At 47.0% G+C, this 17163-nt stretch overlaps 1 long non-coding RNA gene across 8 annotated transcripts; it reads right to left on the bottom strand.

Annotated features, from left to right (window-relative positions):
- Window positions 1-4080: 4080 nt before the first annotated feature.
- Window positions 4081-15258, bottom strand: LOC116271661. Of its 8 annotated transcripts, XR_004180312.1 has the most exons (6): window positions 14458-15258; window positions 12132-12179; window positions 11886-11926; window positions 10790-10827; window positions 10096-10153; window positions 4081-4529 (listed from the first exon to the last, which is right to left on the bottom strand). It is a non-coding gene; the product is annotated as an uncharacterized LOC116271661 (long non-coding RNA). The 8 variants fall into 8 exon arrangements; XR_004180310.1 differs by having other exon boundaries at window positions 10790-11926; XR_004180311.1 differs by lacking the exon at window positions 11886-11926.
- Between the last annotated feature and the right edge of the window lie 1905 nt (window positions 15259-17163).

Raw genomic sequence — 17163 nt, 5'->3', positions numbered from 1 at the left:
TTTTTGTTTTTGAGACAGAGTCTCCCTTTGTCTCCCAGGCTGTAGTGCAATGGCGCGATCTCGGCTCACTGCAACCTCCGCCTCCTAGGTTCAAATGATTCTCCTGCCTCAGCCTCCCAAGTAGCTGAGATTACAAACACCTGCCACCATGCCCAGCTAATTTTTTTTAATTTATTTTTTTTTAATTTATTTTTTGTATTTTTAGTAGAGATGGTGTTTTGCCACATTGCCCAGCCTGTTCTCAAATTCCTGACCTCAAGTGATCCACCTGCCTTGGCCTCCCAAAGTGCTGGGATTACAGGCGTGAGCCACTGTGCCCAGCTCATTTTCATCTTTTCTCTTACAGGTTTTTATTTTTATCTTAGAGGTTCGACTTGAAGGAAACTTCTCGAGGGTTGGGTGGAGGGTGGGGTAGTGTTGAAGAGGAGGCACAATTGTAACCATTTTGTTCAACATGGGTGTTTTCTTTATGTTTCTTAATTTGTATTTTTAAATATATTACATTAAAAATTTATCTTGATTACCGAGTTTTTCTGGTGCCCCTTTAAATTCTCTATCAAGTCCTGAGCCTTGATAGGAAGTGAGGGCCTGGCCTCTGGGCATCAAGCAGCCAGAAAGTCCCTTAGGAGCTTTCTCTGAATTGTTGAATTGTGAGTGATCTTTTCCTTTCCCGACTTCCTTAATATCCACAATTTCCTTGTAACCATCCCTCCAAGCCACACCCACAAGGCACCTTCAAGACCTATCATGAAGCAGATATTCAAAGATGATTTGTATGGCCGGGCGCGGTGGCTCACGCCTGTAATCCCAGCACTTTGGCAGGCCTAGGTGGGTGGATCACGAGGTCAGGAGATCAAAACCATCCTGGCCAACATGGTGAAACCCCGTCTCTACTAAAAATACAAAAAATTAGCCGGGCCTGGTGGCGGGCGCCTGTAGTCCCAGCTACTCTGGAGGCTGAGGCAAGAGAATGGCGTGAACCCGGGAAGCAGAGCATGCAGTCAGCCAAGATCATGCCACTGCACTCCAGCCTGGGTGACAGAGCGAGACTCTGTCTCAAAAAAAAAAAAAAAAAAAAAAAGGATTATTTGTAAATCTTCACACCCCACCCGTTCCAGAATGTCTTCCAACATCCCCTTTCCTGGAGAAGTAAAAAACAAGGTTTGCATGTTGAGTATCAGCCTCTCCCATTGGGTGGGTGTTTAGGAAGGAGGATCAGTCGAGAACCCTATTCCAGCCCAGGTAAATGACCTGGCCAAAGATTTAATTTCCACAAATGTAGAATGCTTGTAACAGAACTCAGTGGGAACCAAAGTCAGGCATGGCACTGGGCTTTAAGGAGCACAAACAAAAAGGAGGGACTAGAAAACTTCAGAAAGGTATTGTGGGGGTGTGGAGGGGATGGGACAGTGAGGATGTGGGATCCCGGGATAATCCAAATCCCTGTGTGGAGACCTATGTGTACAAAGGCTGTAAAGAGAGACCCAGGCTGATGGGGTATCTGTAATAAATCAAACATAATATAACAGGAGGCCAAGTGATAAGGGGACCCTGGAAAAACAGAACAAGCAGCAAAAGGAGCAGCATCAAACTCCGTAGATATTCACAAACATCAAGACACTAAGAAAGCTGCATTCATTTAAATCAAGGTGACAGGCTGGGCGCGGTGGCTCACGCCTGTAATCCTAGCACTTTGGGAGGCCAAGGCGGGCAGATCATTTGAGGTTCAAGACCAGCCTGGCCAACGTGGTGAAAGCTCGTCTCTACTAAAAATATAAAAATTAGCCAGGTGTGGTGGCGGGTGCCTGTAATCCCAGCTACTCAAGAGGCTGAGGCAGGAGAATCACTCGAACCTGGGAGGCGGAGGTAGTAGTAAGCAGAGATCACGCCATTGCACTCCAGCCTTGGGAGAGCAAAACTCCATCTCAAATAAATAAATCAAAGGTGACAGTTACTGAGTGCTGTGGGCCAGGTACAATGATACACCCTCAAATGTGTTACCCTCATGAATCTGAATCACTTGTGATATCTCTGCTTTAAGGAGTCCTATTTCCCACACTCTTAGCTGGCTTGAGATGTGAAAATCCACCTAAATTATAAACAGTGAAAAAAAATAGTGGTGCCCATCCAGGGAATATGTCTAGTTAAAATTAACATAGATAAAAATCAGCAAAAAGAAATTTTAAAAATATTTTTTGAAATTAAAAGCCATATAAACCAATGTGTCACTGATGAGTTCAAAGAAGAAACTGACCTGCAAACCAGGAGATACATGGGAAGAAGCAATAGTGAAAATGCTTCAGATCTAAACCTATGGAATGAGGCTACCTCAGTGTCCAAAAATATCACTTAAATATAGTGCCAAGGGGCGGGGTGCGGTGACTCACGCCTATAATCCCAGTATTTTGGGAGGCCGAGGCGGGCAGATCACTTGAGGTCAGGAGTTCGAGACCAACCTGGCTGACATGGTGAAACCCCATCTCTACTAAAAATACAAAAATTAGCTGGGTGTGGTGGCGCGCATCCATAATCCCAGCTACTTGGGAGGCTGAGGCAAGAGAATTGCTTGAGCCCAGGAGGCGGAGGTTGCAGTGAGCCAAGATGGCACCACTGCACTCCAGCCTGGGTGACAGAGCAAGACTCTGTCTCAAAAACAAACAAAAAATTTCCAATGAATAAACTACCTACCAAGACTTATAGAATGAGACTAAAACCACGGCTGGAGGAAAACTTTTAGCCTGAAAGTAGCCTAAGATTTAGAAATTACGGCAAAAAACTAAGGAGTAAGCAGTTACCCTTCAGGTTAGAAAACCAACAGCATAACAGGAAATGAGAGAGGGAAGAAATAATCAGATGGGGCTAGGATGGGGGCTTATGGGGATGAAGGAGGCAGGAAGAGCATGTGAAGTCTGTGCATAAAGTCACTCCCTAAGGACAGTCCCTGAGAGGAAGCTAGACGCACAAGGATCGGGCTAGGTGGAGAAGGTGGAGAAGACAATCCCGAAGGGTACATTCAGGGGTTGACGGCGATAAGAAAACAGGAGGGCAGGCCGGGCGCGGTGGCTCAAGCCTGTAATCCCAGCACTTTGGGAGGCCGAGATGGGCGGATCACGAGGTCAGGAGATCGAGACCATCCTAGCTAACACGGTGAAACCCCGTCTCTACTAAAATATACAAAAAACTAGCCGGGCGAGGTGGCGGGCACCTGTAGTCCCAGCTACTCGGGAGGCTGAGGCAGGAGAATGGCGTGAACCCGGGAGGCGTAGCTTGCAGTGAGCTGAGATCCAGCCACTGCACTCCAGCCTGGGCAACCGAACAAGACTCCGTCTCAAAAAAAAAGAAAAGAAAAGAAAACAGGAGGGAAAGTCAAGTGTGGAGCCTTTCCTGTCCCTAGCATGGAAGACATCAGGAGCTGATGAGTGAAAGTGATAAACAGCATTCTCACCACAAAAAAAGGTCAAGGATTTGAGGTAACGGATAGATTAATTTGATTCTTATTCCACACTATATTGAAAAATCACATCATTTTATACCCCATATACAATTTGGAAGATAGGTAAAAATCAGCAAGAAAAAAATGAAAAACTATTCTTTGAAGTATTTTTAAAACATGCAATTTATGGGGTTGAATCTAATTCATCTATCTATCTATATATATCTTTTTAAAAAAAAAACGGGGAGTCAATAAACACAGGAAACAGTGCCTTGAGAGGGAGAGAAGGAAAATGGGCACAATCTGCCCTTAGAAAGACACAGCATTTAAATCCACGCATGTGAGAACTCCAGGGTTCAAGGTAAGACAGGGATCAGTCAAGAACAGCCGGCTTATCACCTATAGCCACAGGGTGGCGCCAACACCCACTGCTCCGGCCTGAGCCGGCCAGAGAGAACATTCAAGTAAAACTGGGACATCCCAGAAGGCCTGAGACCTGCAGGTCCCACCACTGAAGTCCAGTGAGGGAGGAAGGTCCAATGTGAGGTGAAAAAATACCATAGAGGTGTATTGAAATGAAATAATAGTTATTAAATAGTCATTGTACTTCAGGTAAAAGTAGGTAAAATGACAGAAAATGAGAGAAATGAGCGAGACACCATAGACATGTAATGATGGACAATAAATGACATGATGTGGAGAGTTTGCCCACACATGCAGACTTTATATCTGCCTGCATCACCCCGCAGAGATGATTACACAAACTGCACTGACACTGTGAAGTCAACGAGGAGATAAAGTAAAAATCAAATAGTTATGGAGAGGGTTGGTCTGTGTAGTGGGAAACCCTTCAGAACACGCACACGGCATCTCCCCTCCCTTCTGAATACCATGCATAGCCCGCAGCAGTAGATGGCAAATCACAGCCTGGGCCACCCTTCCCAGAATGTCACAAACATGGACATGCACACCACAGAACTCACCAGATACCCAAGCTGGGTGGCGCCGGGCTCTGAAAGCCATGCTTCAAGTCAGAGGGACTAGAAACCTCCCCGAGGGAGCAACAGGGATCGGGGATTCCAGGAGGATCCAGGGACTGTGCAAAGACCAAGCAGTGAACAGACGTGTGTGTCAGTGATTCGGTTGGCATGAACTCAACACCATCTAACACCGCAGCTCACGTTTCTGTGTGCATCAGACTCACCTGGGGGCTTGTTAAATACAGATTGTTGGGTCTCACTCCTAGAGTTTCTGCTTCAGTATTCTGGGGAGCAGCCTGTGAACCTGTATTTCCAGCATGATTTTCAGGGCTACTGATACTGTTGGCCTAAGGACCACACTATGACCTAATTTAACACCAGGTTAGGGGAGGTACTAAGGAGCAAACAGCAACAGAAGAAGGGACCTGAAGCCTGTAGGGGCTTCTCTGTAAACTCCTCAAACATAAAAGCCTTCAAGGCTCTCAAAGAGCATTTACAGCATCATGTCTACAAATACAAGGTACCAGGCAGAGAGTTTTCCATCAAGCAGAGAGAAGAGCCCACTGAGTGTCCCTGTCTTAGTCCGTTTGTGTTGCTGTAACAGAATACCACAGACTGGGTGATTTATAAGCAAAAGTTCACTTGGTTTACGGTTCTGGACACAGGGAAAGTGAGAGGCCTGCATCTGGGGAAGGTCTTGCTGTGCTGTCCTATGGTGGAAGGTGGAAGGACAAGAGAGTGACCACATGTGAGAGGGAGAAAGGGAAAGAGAGAAAGGGAGGAAGCCAACCTCATCCTTTTTACCAGGAACCCACTCTCAAGACATCTAACCCACTCTGCTTCATCCATTCGTGAGGGCAGAGCCTTCACCACCTAATCACCTCTTGAAGGCTGCACTGGTCATCGCTGTTGCCTTAGGGGTTGAGTTTCCCACACATGAACTTCGGGGAACACACTCAAACCACAGCAGTCCTCATGGAAACCTTCCAGAAAATCTGCGTGCCTGGCACTCCGGAATCCCTCTTTTCCACCCCTTCTCCCTGCAACTCTAACATCGTGTCCCCTCATCATTTTCCATTCGAGCATAGGAAAGAACAGAGTTGGCCGGGCGCGGTGGCTCAAGCCTGTAATCCCAGCACTTTGGGAGGCCGAGACGGGCGGATCACAAGGTCAGGAGATCGAGACCATCCTGGCTAACACGGTGAAACCCCATCTCTACTAATAAATACAAAAAACTAGCCGGGCGCAGTGGCGGGCGCCTGTAGTCCCAGCTACTCGGGAGGCTGAGGCAGGAGAATGGCGTGAACCCGGGAGGCGGAGCTTGCAGTGAGCTGAGATCCGGCCACTGCACTCCAGCCTGGGCGGCAGAGCGAGACTCCGTCTCAAAAAAAAAAAAAAAAAAAAAAAAAAGGAAAGAACAGAGTCACTACACCCATTTCTTATGAACCTTTCCTACATTAAAATAATCACTCAGATAGAAATTTGTAAACATAAATTTTCATTTTTGATATGAGCGAATATTAAATTATTTTTTTTTTTTTGAGGAGTTTTGCTCTGTGGTCCAGGCTGGAGTGAAGTGGCGAGATCTCTGCTCACTGCAACCTCCGCCTCCAGGTTAAATCGAATCTCTTGCCTCAGCCCCCCAAGTAGCTGGGATTATAGGCATGCACCACAACACCTGGCTAATTTTGTATTTGTAGTAGAGATGGGGTTTTCCTATGTTGGCCAGGATGGTCTCGAACCCCTGACCTCAGGTGATCTGCCCGCCTCGGCCTCCCAAAGTGCTGGAATAACAGGCATGAGCCACTACGCCCGGCCTTGAATATGAAATTCTGTATTAGTTTAATGAAATATCTAAAATATATAGAAAATAAAAATAATTACCAAAAATGTTCAATGATGCAAAGCAACACATACAGTGAGATCTCACATCCTAAAATATATAGACCTAAATATGTTATTTTAAAAATCAAGCAGAAACATAAGGGGCTCTATATACACCTTTTAAAATAAGCTTTCTGACTGGGTGTAGTGGCTCACGCCTGTAATCTCACACTTTGGGAGGTCAAGGTGGGCGGATCACCTGAGGTCAGGAGTTTGAGACCAGCCTGGCCAACATGGTGAAACCCCATCTCTACTAAAAATACAAAAATGAGCTGGGGATGGTGGTGGGCACCTATAATCCCAGCTACTTGAGAAGCTGAGGCAGGGAGAACTGCTTGAACCCAAGAGGCGGAGGTTGCAGGGATCTGAGGCATGCCATTGTACTGCAGCCTGGGCGATAGAACGAGACTCCATCTCAAAAAAATTATAATAATAAAATAAGCTTTCTAGGTTGGGCATGGTGGCTCACCCCTATAATCCCAGCACTTTGGGAGGCTGAGGCAGGCAGATCACTTGAGGTCAGGAGTTCAAGACCAGCCTAGCCAAAATGGCAAAATTCTGTCTCTACTAAAAAGACAAAAATTAGCCAGGCGTGGTGGTGAACATCTGTAATCCCAGCTACTCGGGAGGCTGAGGCAGGAGAATCACTTGAATCTGGAAGGCAGAGGTTGAAGTGAGCTGAGATCGCGCCACTGCACTCCAGCCTGGGTGCCAGAGCAAAACTCCATCTCAAAAAAAAAGCTTTCTAGAGTTTAACTCAAGAATTAATTTGAAATTCTGTCAAGAAAGAGGTACTCAAAAAACATGAAAAGTATGTAAGTCACTAATGTATCAAGAAAACAATCATTCTTGTATTGCAAATAAATGCCCAACCAAGACAAAAAGACACGTCACATCGTATGGGAAAAGACGGAAATGAGGGTGAGAGGAAAACTGTGACCTTGAATGTAAGACAGAAAAAAATCAAGGCAGGATGTTACGGAATTGGAAATAATTCTCCATATTAAAGGATTACAAGAGACAGGAAGAGAGGAGAGAGGGACGTGATAGTCACAGACTGCAGGAGTGTGGGGTGGACAGGAATAAAGGAGGCAGGGAGCAGTGGGGATGGATGTAAAATCACCCTCCAGAGCTGTGCTGTCCAACAAGGCAGCCACTTGCCACACGTGGCTGCTGAGCACTTGGAAGATGGCTAGTCCAACCTGAGAAATGCTGTAAGTGGAAAACACATTTAAAAAAAATTCTGAATACTCAGTATAAAAGAAAGAATGGGCTGGGCGCGGTGGCTCAAGCCTGTAATCCCAGCACTTTGGGAGGCCGAGACGGGTGGATCACGAGGTCAGGAGATCGAGACCATCCTGGCTAACACGGTGAAGCTCCGTCTCTACTAAAAAATACAAAAAACTAGCCGGGCGAGGTGGCGGGCGCCTGTAGTCCCAGCTACTCGGGAGGCTGAGACAGGAGAATGGCGTGAACCCGGGAGGCGGAGCTTGCAGTGAGCTGAGATCCGGCCACTGCACTCCAGCCTGGGCGACAGAGCAAGACTCCGTCTCAAAAAAAAAAAAAAAAAAAAAGAAAGAATGGGCATGTGTGGTGGCTCACATCTGTAATCCCAGCACTTTGGAAGGCCAAGGAGGAAGGACTGCTTGAGCCAGGAGTTTGAGACCAGTCTGGGCAACATAGCAAGACCTCATCTCTTCAGAAAAAAAAAAAATTAGGCCGAGTGCAGTGGCTCACACCGGTAATCCCAGCACTTGCAGAGGCCAAGGTGGGTGGATCACTTGAGCTCTGGAGTTCGAGACCAGCCTGGACAACATGCCGAAACCCTGTCTTAACAAAAAAATACAAAAATTAGTCAGGCGTGGTAGCGCATGTTTGTGGTCCCAGCTACTTGGGAGGCTGAGGTGGGAGGATTTCAGCCCCGGAGGTTGAGGCTGCAGTGAGCCGAGATTGTGCCACCACACTCCAGCCTGGGTGACACAGCAAGACCTTGTCTTTAAAAAAAAAAAAAAAATTGGCGTGGCATGGTGGTGTGTGCCTGTAATCCGAACTACTAGGAAGGCTGAGGCAGGAGGATCTCTTGAGCCCAGGAGTTTGAGGTTGCAGTGAGCTATGCTGGTGCCATTGCATTCCAGCCTGGGCAACAAAGCAAGACCCTGTCTCAAAACAAGAAAAAAGACTGTAAACCATCTCATTAATAATTTTTATTTTGATAAGATGTTGAAGTGATATTTTGGATAATGCTAACATTTTAGGTGAAATAAAACTAATTTCACCTATTTCTTTGTAACTTTTCTTTTTTTTTTTTTTTTGAGACGGAGTCTCCCTCTGTTGCCCAGGCTGGAGTGCAGTGGTGTAATCTTGGCTCACTGCAAAGTCTGCATTCTGGGTTCATGCTATTCTCCTGCCTCAGCCTCCCAAGTAGCTGGGACTACAGGCGCCTGCTACCATGCCCGGCTAATTTTTTTTATTTTTAGTAGAGACGGGGTTTCACCATGTTGGCCAGGAAGGTCTTGATCTCCTGACCTTGTGATCCACCCACCTTGGCCTCCCAAAGTGCTGGGATTACAGGCGTGAGCCACCGTGCCCAGCCTCTTTTTAACTTTTCTAAAGTGACTACTAGAAAATGTAAAATGACGTATGTGTCTGGCATTGTATTTCTACTGGAAACCACTGCTCTAGACAGAAATGGTCTCTGGGGAGGCAGAAATACGAGAACCACAAGAGAGGTGGATGGAGGGAAGTGACAGACACATCTGGTGGGTACCTTCAGGTGCTGACAGCGGGAACCCAGGAGATTCGGGTGTGGACAGGCCCCATCTATGCAGAGCAGCAGAGGAGCATGGCTGACACTAGGGGTGCTGAGCTGACATACAGAACTATTCAGCTTTATGAACATGTGAAAAACATACCGCTAAGTCACTGACAGCCCACAGAACAAATCATAATAGAAATGAAAAAACAGCTGGGTGTGGTGGCTCAAGTCTGTAATCCCAGCACTTTGAGAGGCTGAGGTGGGCGGATCATGAGGTCAGGAGATCGAGCCCATCCTGGCTAACACGGTGAAACTCTGTCTCTACTAAGAATACAAAAACAAAATTAGCCGGGCGTGGTGGCGGGAGCCTGTAGTCCCAGCTACTCCGGGGGCTGAGGTGGGAGAATGGCGTGAACCCGGGAGGCAGAGCTTTCAGTGAGCCAAGATTGCCACACTACACTCCAGACTGGGCAACAGAGCAAGACTTCATCTTAAAAAAAAAAAAAAAAAAAAAAAAGAAGAAAAAGAAAAAAGAGAGAAAATTAATCTCGAGGGAAAATATAAAACACTTCTTCATGAACATTAGAGAGTCCTAACAACCAAAACATCTGGAATTAGGGTAACTGAAATGGCAGTTTAACCCTCCTGAAGGAATGTTAATTTCTCACTAACAGTACTTTAAAGTTAGGGGTAGAAAATTATTTTTTATAGTGTTTCACAAGCATTAAAGTTACAAATCCAAAATCACGTTCTTCTCTGACAGGAACTCCTCCTCAAAACAGAAGAAGCCTATAGGACTTTAACCTGGAAACTACTCAGGGAATCTGGAATATTCCTTCCAGGGGTATCTACAATTGAAACCTGGCAGTAATTTAAAACAAACCAGACAACTCTTGCGGTATGGTTGGAGCCTGAAGTCTACAGATGGTTCATTTTATATGCTAAGGTCTGAACAAGATGATTTTAACCTCTTAAAATGAGGGAAACAAAATACAACAGAATAAATTAGAAGAGAACACAGATGAGTGGTTTAAAGGGCCTACTTGCTGTGTTTCCTCTGGTCTTCAGGTCTCCTCGCTGCTGCGGGATCCAGGAGCAGCTCTAGACCAAGAAATGGGAGGATTTTAGAGTGACTGGTGAATTCTCTATCATCTGCAATTAGTAAACATTCTCCGCAGTCTATGCAAAAAGTAACAAAACCATTGCAGATGACAAACACCAGGTAACACATACGCTACCTCCCAAAAACCTACCCACAAGCTCGACAATTTTAAACTGTTAGGATCATTGGCTCTGATCACCATGACTTGAGGTCACAACCAAACCGTCAAGCGCTAAACAGAGAGAATGTTTCCACTCCTAATGCACTGTGTGGAGAAGCATAGAGCTTACCCATTGGGGCGCTGCATCAGAAGAGACGTGCACACACCGGGGTGTGCGTTTGAAGGGAGCGATCAAACTACCACTCCCACAGCTCCTCTGTTCACGGGCACTGCAGTCGATGGCCTCATGTCCTTCGGGGGACGCAGTGGGAAGGTAACCCACATGCCAGCGACACCATCAAGAAACAGACACTGTGGCACTTTGCCCTGATTTCTCGGGGTCTTTTCTCTTTTCCCTTTGGGTTATATGTAGACATCCCCACTGTCCGCCTGACCACTCTCGTGCAGCCCAAAACCATAGCTTAAGTCACCAGCTAGGCCTTTCTTGGTGTAACTATTGAAAGGTGAGCTTTACCTGTTCAACCTCTAGAGAGATTTCTTCAAAATCTGGACCTAGAAGAATATGTAAACAAGATTTGCCTCAGTACGTTTGGCTTCTTCCTTCTTGGGGGAAGCCCTTAAGAAATATCAGCCCCTTGGCCAGGTGCCCGCCCGTAATCCCAGCACTTGGTGAGGCCTAGGCGGGCGGATCACCTGAGGTCAGGAGCTCGAGACCAGCCTGGCCAACATGGTGAAACCCCGTCTCTACTAAAAATATTTTAAAAATTAGCTGGGCGTGGTAGTGGGTGCCTGTAATCCCAGCTACTCTGGAGGCTGAGGCAAGAGAATTGCTAGAACCCAGGAGATGGAGGTTGCAGTGAACCGACATGGTGCCACGGAACTCCAGCCTGGGAGACAGAGCGAGACTCTGTCCCCCCCAAAAAAAAGAAGTATGAGACCATTTATCCAACAACTCCTTGTGACCCTCCTTCAGGAACACAGGGCAAATCCCCCCGGCTCCACACACTATAGCGCAGGACAGACCCACAGAGAACAAGACCCCAGAGAAGCCACCATCATACAAACTCGGGGCAGGGTTTCCACCATCAAATGTTCGAGCCTGCAGTGGGCGGGGGAGGGTGATGGGTCCTGAGCTCCAGATTTTCATGGAGGTGGGAGGTGGGCATTAGGCTTTGAGGAGATGTGTAGGCCCAAATTACATCTCTGCAAACTCACACACAATGAAGCTTACACCAGGTCGGGTGAGATGGTTTAGAAATGACAGAAAGCCGAGGAACAGGCTGAAAATATGGGCTTCTCTGTAAACTGTGAGGATGGTAAATGCCAGCAACACCCCAGGAAGTGTTTCTAGCCGCATTTCTTCGATTAACAGGGCAAAGTTAGAGCAGCAACAACCAGACAAGGGCCAGGCACTTCCCCTGGGGCAACTGATGTAAACCTGGAAATCAGCCACCCTCGGTGTCACCATTTCATGATGAATCAAATATACAGAGAAGTTCATTGACGGGTTCGGCATCAGAAAGCTAATAAATAAAGCCAGAGTCCCAGGCATATACTGAATGCTCATTGACTGAGAATCAACCTCACCGGATAAGCGCAAAGAAACTCACTTTCCACATCCCTTAAGTATCCTCTCTGGTGGGTATTTGCTCTGTAAATTACATACGACAGAAGAAAAAGAAGAAAATGAAAACTCAGGAAAGTAAACACACTTCTAAACTCATGAATAGTAAAATACGGAAATATCCCTGAGAATCTATGAGACTATCCAAAGAAAATGCAAGATAGGAGGGTAAAAAGGCCATCTGGCAAAGCCTACAAAGTGAGTCCAAAATACGGTTCACAAGGAAACTTACCTTCCAATGCATCCAAGATAGAAGAATAGCAAAAGAAGCTCCCAATTCCTATTGAGGTGAGAACAGTATCAGTAGAAACAGAAGGAAATCAGGCCAAAAAAAAAAAAAAAAAAAAGTTACAGGCCAATTTCTAAACCGCTGTTAGATCTAAAACAAATGAGAAAGTCCTGCCCTAACCAATAAACCAGAACAAACACTGCATTTCAAACACTGGGGGAAGTGGGCGGGGGTGCGCCTGTTCTATGCAGGACCCTTCTAACATACGGGAGAGTCTTTGACCCCTCCTCAGAATTATGCCATCAACTACAAAAAACACAACTCATAGAATTTCAAAGGAGACCAATTACTTAGAAATGCAGCTATCAGGATACTTTAATTTTTCTGATATATTCATAGGCGTGTTGCTGTGGTAGTTTTAAATAATGGCTGAACATTTCTTGCCACTCCTCCCTTTGAGAGGCAGAATTGATGTCCTGTCTCCCCGATCCTGGGTGGATTTGCTGAGCTACCTCATAAAAGACCACTCAGCATCCGCCCTGGAGCCCTGTGCCACCTCAGAATTCCGACTACCCTGAGGCTGCCAGGCTCTAAGGAAGTCAAGGCCATATGGAGACACTACATGCAAGCACTCAATCCCAGCTGAGCCCCATCTTCCAACATCCCAAGCCAGGTATCAGCTGTGAGGGAAAAGCCTCCAAATGCGTCCAGATCCCAGCTGTTGAGTCTTCCGTGCTGAGGTCAGACATCACGGAACGGAGACAAGTGGGCTACCCTTGGCCCTGTCTCAAATCCTGACTATGAGCATGAGAATCCACAAACATAATAAAATGATTATTTGAGCCACTAAATTCTGGTGTAATTTCTGCCATAGTAACAGTGCCTGTAACAGCCACCTCAACACATTAAGTAACAACAATAGCAAGTAGCAAGTCATCACCGGGAACTGTTCCTTGGAACTGTCTTGGGAAGCAGTGACAACCACAAAGGCTATTTGGAGATGTTGTCAGATGACATGAAAACTGCTGTGGTCTCACTGCTAACAATGCCCCATACCCGAGGGGTCTACAGCCTATATTCAACATGGAAGGAAACACCCTATTTTGGTTAGAGGAATGTGATTTATATGTATATATATAAATCGGCCGGGTGCGGTGGCTCACACCTGTAATCCTAGCACTTTGGGAGGCCGAGGCGGGCAGATCACCTGAGGTCGGGAGTTTGAGACCAGCTTGACCAACATGGAGAAACCGCTACTAAAAATACAAAATTAGCCGGGCGTGGTGGCGCATGCCTATAACCCCAGCTACTCACGAGGCTGAGGCAGGAGAATCACTTGAACCAGGGAGGCGGAGGTTGCAGCGAGCCGAGATCGCACCATTGCCTTCCAGTCTGGGCAACAAGAGCGAAACTCCGTCTCAAAATAAATAAATAAATAAATAATCAAAATCAGTATTATAGTTCATAAAGGAAATCCCAAAACCTCCTTAACTGGTTGTTTCTTTCACAAAAGTTACTCTACATACGTGCTCCAAAAATAAGATTTCAAAGACACTGGGGAAAATACTACTACTAAGATATCAAAACCAGGAATTATTTCCTTTTAAACAATTCCAAACTAACTCGCTGTGCCTTTCAAAGAAATTTCCCACAAGAAATATGATTTTATAAGGCCGGGCGCGGTGGCTCAAGCCTGTAATCCCCGTACTTTGGGAGGCCCGAGAGGCAGGCCCGGATCGAGGTCAGGAGGTCGAGAGCATCCTGGCTAACGGTGGAAACCCGTCTCTACTTACTAAAAAAATACAAAAAAAAAACTAGCGAGGAGGCCCGAGGTGGCGAGGCGCCTGTAGTCCCAGCTACTCGGGGAGAGGCTGAGAGGCAGGAGAATAAGTAAACCAGGCCGGGCTTGCAGTGAGCTGAGATCCGGCCACTGCACTCCCAGCCTGGGCGGCAGGCAGACTCCGTCTCAAAAAAAAAAAAAAAAAAAAAAAAAAAAGAAAAGAAATATGATTTTATAAAGCCTGACAAGTTGCTGTTAGGACAACCACCAAAACTAAAAATTGGTTTAATTAGCAACAACAAAAAAATGCCATTTTAACTGACTGTCCTTATCAGAGACAGTCCACTAAAGAATACAAATGGCAAAAAGTGAGATTTGTTAAAGGTTGGGGTGCTTGATTATAAACATAATATAAACCAGGAATGTATTTTATTTAGTAAACCTCAACCTGCCGGTCACTCCCTCCCCTCGAGGCGTTCTGCAACAAAACACCTGCCTAGAAATACAAGGGCGTTTTACCCGAGTGAGCTGAAAAAGCCCCGTTTTTACCTTTAATCTCAAGACAATACGGGTCAGAGGTGAGGAAACTACATCAGCGCCAGTGCGCGCGCCCAAGAGTCCGGTGGACTGATGAGGAAGGGCCGGGACGCAGCCAGAGTCCCAGTTCCCGCCGTGGCGATAGCCAATTTCCCAGCCGCGGACGCTGAAGGCGAGGACTTCACGCCGCTGACCCTCCAGCGTCCCATGTCCTGCGGGCGCTTGGCCGAACAGCCCAACACTGCGCAATCACACTTCCCACTGTGCACCTGTACTCCACCTGCAGCCCCAGAGTCCGCCGGGCTTCCGGAAAAGGGAGGGCGGGCTTCCGTAAACGGTGACCAATTGGAAACGCGATCAGATGTTACTAGGCGGACACTTCGCTTCCAGGCAACACAGTAGGAAGGGAAGCTCTCAGTCAGCCCCAATTAGACGGAGATTTCAGCCAATGGGTGTGCAGGTTCTCTCCACATTAGCCAATAAGAAGCGCTTGGGGCCAACCTGCCTACAACCACAGCAAAAGTTTTCGTGCTCATTTCTGCGTGGGAACGCCTACCCGCCGCGCCAAACCAGAACTTTACAATCACCCTTGATGGTGTTTCCTGCACTTTCTTGGAGATTTGCAGCAGGTGGTGGAGACCCTCCCACCTGGCCCATGCCCGCCGCCCGGTGAACACCAAGACCCAACCTTGTGCACCACCAGTCTTGTTATCAACAAACAGGCTAGTAAATTATAAAAAATAAACTAAAGGAAATGTAGCCGGGCGTGGTGGCATGTGCCTGTAATCCCAGCTACTCCGCAGGCTGATGCAGGAGAATCGCTTGAACCCAGGAGGTGGAGGTTGCAGTGAGCCGAGATCGCGCCACTGCCCTCCAGCCTGGGCGGCAACAGCGAAACTCCGTCTGAAAACAATAAAATAAAAGAAAGGAAATGGGGCCAGGCGCGGTGGCTCACGCGTGTAGTTCCAGCACTTTGGGAGGCTGAGGCGGGCGGATCACTTGAGCTTAGGAGTTCGAGACCAGTCCGGCCGCCAACATGATGAAACCCCCGTCTGTACTAAAAGTACTAAAATTAGCCAGGCGTGGTGGCGGGCGCCTGTAATCCCAGCTACTCAGGAGGAAGAGGCACAAGAATCGCTTGCACCGGGGAGGCGGAGGTTGCAGTGAGCCGAGATCGCGCCTCTGCGCTCCAGCCTGGGCGACAGAGTGAGACTCCGTCTTAAAATAAAATAAAATAAATAAAATAGGCCGTGCGCGGTGGCTCACGCCTGTAATCCCAATACTTAGGGAGACCGAGGTGGGTGGATTGCCTGAGCTCAGGAGTTCGAGACCATCCTGGGCAACATGGTGATACCCCGTCTCTACTAAAACTACAAAAGTCAGCCGGGCGTGGTGGCGCATGCCTGTAATCCTAACTACTTGGGAGACTGAGGCAGGAGAATCGTTTGAACCCGGGAGGCGGATATTGCAGTTAGCCGAGACCGCGACATTGCGCTCCAGCCTGGGCGAGAGGATCGAAACTCCATCTCAAATAAATAAATAAATAAATAAACGGAAATGGACAAAGGAAACATTAATGCATGAAATCAAACAAATGCTTTCGCTGACGGGCTCCGTCTTTGCAAAACTGAACCTAGGACAATGTGCACGTTTCTAACTAGCAATTCCGGAGGACAGAGCTGGGAGGGAGCATGAACTTGATTTTCTGTAATTTAAAAGTCAGTGTTTGCAGGTATTTTCAGTGTTCTATAGTGGGCTTTAGTTCCGGTCGCAGTGTAGCAGGCCAGGTTTCCTTTAGCAACCAGAACAGTTTCCACTAACCCTTGACTGTAATTTTGATGAATGCATAAGTTAAACGTCAAAGAAATGGAGAAACTGGTGCCTGAGTATGAGGGATGGAATGCGAAAACAAACCCATTAAGACCCTGCCTGGGTCTTCTCAGACCCTAAAGTCTGATCGAATATTAGCATTCTTTTTTTCTTTTTTTTTTTTTGAGACGGAGTCTTGCTCTGTCGCCCAGGCTGGAGTGCAGTGGCACGATCTCCGTTCACTGCAAGCTCCACCTCCCAGGTTCACGCCATTCTCCTGCCTCAGCTGTCCGAGTACCTGGGACTACAGGCGACCGCCACCATGCCCTGCTAAATTATTTTTTATTTTTATTTATTTATTTATTTTGTATTTTTAGCAGAGACGGGGTTTCATCGTGTTAGCTAGGATGGTCTCGATCTCCTTACCTCGTGATCCGCCCGCCTGGGCCTCCCAAAGTGCTGGGATTACAGGCTTGAGCCACTGCGCCCGGCCAATAATAGCATTTTTACACATTCACCTCGGCCTGTCTTAAGATTCAGAAACTTTCTAAGACTCTAGAGAAATCTTTCCAGACCCTAGACCCTAGTTAAAGATTAGATGTTGGTTGAATGCAACATTCCTGCTTGTAGGTGCAATCCCACCATAGCATGGAGCTGAAGATGTCTATAAGCACTAGAAAAAAACTTGTAACTTTGAGTTGGTCTGGTGAGTTACTTGGCCCTTCTCCATGTAATCGGCTGCAGAAATAAACTACCTTCTTTCCCAGTCTGTCTGCATCTTTTTTTTTTTTTTTTTGAGACGGAGTCTAGGTCTGTCCCCCGGGCTGGAGTGCAGTGGCGCAATCTCTGCTCACTGCAAGCTCCGCTCCCTGGGTTCACGCCATTCTCCTGCCTCAGCCTCCCGTGTAG

This window comes from Papio anubis, chromosome 20, assembly GCF_008728515.1.
Source record: "Papio anubis isolate 15944 chromosome 20, Panubis1.0, whole genome shotgun sequence".
Taxonomy (NCBI): Eukaryota; Metazoa; Chordata; class Mammalia; order Primates; family Cercopithecidae; genus Papio; species Papio anubis.
The sequence above is the reverse complement of the archived record's forward strand: the minus strand, read 5'-3'. Positions and strand labels throughout refer to the sequence as shown.